The 3,035-nt window shown below is 34.5% G+C and overlaps 1 long non-coding RNA gene across 2 annotated transcripts; it reads left to right on the top strand.

Moving 5' to 3' along the window:
• Positions 1 to 322: 322 nt before the first annotated feature.
• LOC116402558 lies at positions 323 to 1,847 on the top strand. 2 transcript variants are annotated; one of them, XR_004214999.1, is made up of 5 exons: positions 323 to 346; positions 667 to 737; positions 1,012 to 1,331; positions 1,578 to 1,656; positions 1,741 to 1,847. It is a non-coding gene; the product is annotated as an uncharacterized LOC116402558 (long non-coding RNA). The 2 variants fall into 2 exon arrangements; XR_004214998.1 differs by lacking the exons at positions 323 to 346; positions 667 to 737 and having other exon boundaries at positions 954 to 1,331.
• The last annotated feature ends 1,188 nt before the right edge of the window (positions 1,848 to 3,035 follow it).

Genomic DNA, 3,035 nt, shown 5'->3' with positions numbered 1-3,035 from the left:
GTTAAAAATTTTATTATTTTATATTTAAAAAATTAAAATTACATATTTATATTTTTAAAAAAACCCAAATTCCCCAAAATTTTCCCCAAATTCTTCCTCCCATCCGCGTGCCCTAACTTTCCCCCAAATTTCCCCCAATTTCTTCCTCCCCTCCGCGTGAAGTCCCGTCGGCTTTCTCCCATTTCTGACCGTCTGAAGTCCCGTCGCCACCACCAATCCCCTCCTGCCCGTCCGTCGAAACCTTCTCCACCAACCCGTCGCCACCACCCCCGTCTTCTCCAAACCTCTTCAATCAACCCGAAGCAACAAAATCGTGGGCGTGGGTCGTCACCCCTCCCCTCCGCCGGTAAGCTTCTCTTCTTTATCTCTTTCTCTCTCTCTCTCTATGAAGTTCTTCGTTGTCTCCATTGGATTGTTTCTTGATTTCAGTTTATCCCAATTTCATTGGATTGTTTCGCCGGTAAGATCTTATCCCAATTTCTCATTTCCAAAAGAGATGTCATGGCTAGTGCCGATTTCTTTGCAATCTTTCAAATTATTTTCTTTGTTTTCAAGAATTTGTGTAGGTTGGTGATGAAACATTTTGGTAGCTTACAATGTGTTTGATGAAATGCCTCAATGAAGCATTTGGTTGATTTTTGATTGATTTTTGTTTGTTCGAATTAGGAAATCAAGGCCAAAGGAGATGTCATGGCTATGGGCTGAAGCTTTGAGAAAAAAAGAATGAAAAATGAAATGTGAGATCTTAAACTTTGTACTTTGCCTTAAGTTGTGTCAAACTAGTCAATAAAGTAACTTAACTACCAATTTGCCTTAAGTGCCGGTTGTTGGGATTTGTTTGCTGTAATTTGTCTAGGGTTATGTGTGTTTGTGATGTGTTGTTAGTGAGTATGTTGAATTTTGTGTTCGAGCTTCCAGATGTGAAGTATATAAAATGTTATTTGTAATTATTTTAAACTTGAAACGCCTTTGATATTTGTTATTCTCTTGTGTCATACGATTATGTTTCAGGACATCTACTGATTAAAATCATGAGACCTCATGCATACGTGTATACGCATAGTTATTATATTTAAAAGTTATGATTTTGGTAATCATCATCATGGGTAAAGTTTCAGTAGTGGTTTACATGACACCAAGAGTTAAGATTAAAGAGAAAACGAGTGAGTTGTACACTTATAGAATGGTATTACTTTGGTTTAAGGACTTGTGAATGATCTATATGTTTTCTTTGTAAGAAGGATAACAAGGTGGAGTCGAGGTCCAGCAAGGGTGCAACACTGAATGAGCTGGTTGAGCTCAAAGGTTGTTCTTCCAGCCTATTTTTCGAGGTTAGAACCTTTTCATTGCACTGTCGTAATCTGGAATTTTTAAGGTACAATGTTTTCTAATTTTTATTTTTAATTAGATATAGGATGATAACATTTTGGTTTTATTCTTGTGGTGTATAACTTATAAGGATGTTTTAACTATCCTTTTGCTTTTCATTATATTACTTTCCTATATGGCCTTCTCATCATGTTTGTACATTGCGATCATATTTTTCCACTCATTGATATTTTTTTCTCTAATTCCAGTGCAGAAAACATAAAGATCTTTATCTATGTATGGCAAAGTGCCCTAGTGGGCCATCTGTGAAGTTTTTAGTTAATGCCAGTAATTTTAACTTGTATTCAAATTTTATTTGATTTCTTTATTAAATGAAGTTTTCTTACTTGTCCATTTTTTTTTTGCTTTCAGTGCATACAATGGAAGAATTGAAGCTTACAGGGAACCATTTGAAAGGTTCCCGTCCAATTTTGACATTTTCATCAAATTTTGATAAAGATGTCCACTAGAAACTTCTGAAGAAAATGATTATTCATGTACCAATGGCAAAGTTTTGTCTTTAACAATTAATTTTTGAATGTTGAAATGATTTTTCATTCTTACTCGTGGATCAATGTATGAGGCAAATGTCAATTTCCTTGTCTTTCTTCATTAAACGCATTTTTTGCTCATTTCCTTGCTCCTTCAATCCAAAGCTAACATCGTATTGAATTGATAAAATAGTCTGCATGACTGTAGTCGAAGTAGCTTCTTTCAGTTTTTTCTTATGGAAAGAAAAATAAAAGATATTCGTAATGCACTTCTTTCATGTAATATCATGGCATAAGAATAAGGTTAATGAATACTTGTGCCCATTCTAAAATGCCAGTGCCTCACCACTATTATTCTCTTTTCATGCTGCCTTTATTAATTTCTGATTTCACATATGCATATTTACTATGTTGTGAAAAGTATGTAGATCCTTGCTGCTTCTCCAAATAATGGCATTTTTTAAAACGATTGCTATTAACTCTTATTTTACATGACATACTTTTATCTCACCAATGTGTTTTTCTCTCAGATTTTTGGAACTCCTAAGGAGCATCGACATTCTAAACCGTACCATGATCATGTATTTGTTTTCTCTATTGTTGATGACCATATCTGGTTCCGGAATTACCAGGTATGCTTTATTTATTTCCTACTTGCTACAGAATTTAATACTAACCATGATCATGCTTTATTTATAACCATCACTCCGTTAGCAACACCACCTGAGGAACAATGCGTGTTTTTAGTGAAGTACGTTAAGGTATATATGGATAAATGTCAGAAGTGTCGTTCTTAAGATATGAGGCATACAATCGTCATTAGGAAAGGAATTTGGCATGGCAAAAAATTAATTGATTTGAAGAGTTTGAGATTAAGCAGATTTTGGGGAATAGTTTTTAGGAGTCCTAGTTGGGGATCTTGCTATTTTTCTTTCTTATGTCAATGATTTCATTGTTTTTCTAGTTCACTGTATACATTTCCATATAATTGATTGTTATCCTTTAAACTTACATGTTCAATTTTCCATCAACTGTTGGTATGAGAACCCACTTTATGTATCGCCAAACCAGGTTAGATTGATTGTCCAACTTTTTGATCATTTGGGATTACACTTCTTCACACTATTATTTAATGATCGTTTGCCTAATGTAGTCCTCACGTGCTTCTTTTCATTT

This window comes from Cucumis sativus, chromosome 3 (genome assembly GCF_000004075.3).
Source record: "Cucumis sativus cultivar 9930 chromosome 3, Cucumber_9930_V3, whole genome shotgun sequence".
NCBI lineage: Eukaryota > Viridiplantae > Streptophyta > Magnoliopsida > Cucurbitales > Cucurbitaceae > Cucumis > Cucumis sativus.
This window is presented reverse-complemented; position numbering and strand designations above follow the sequence as displayed.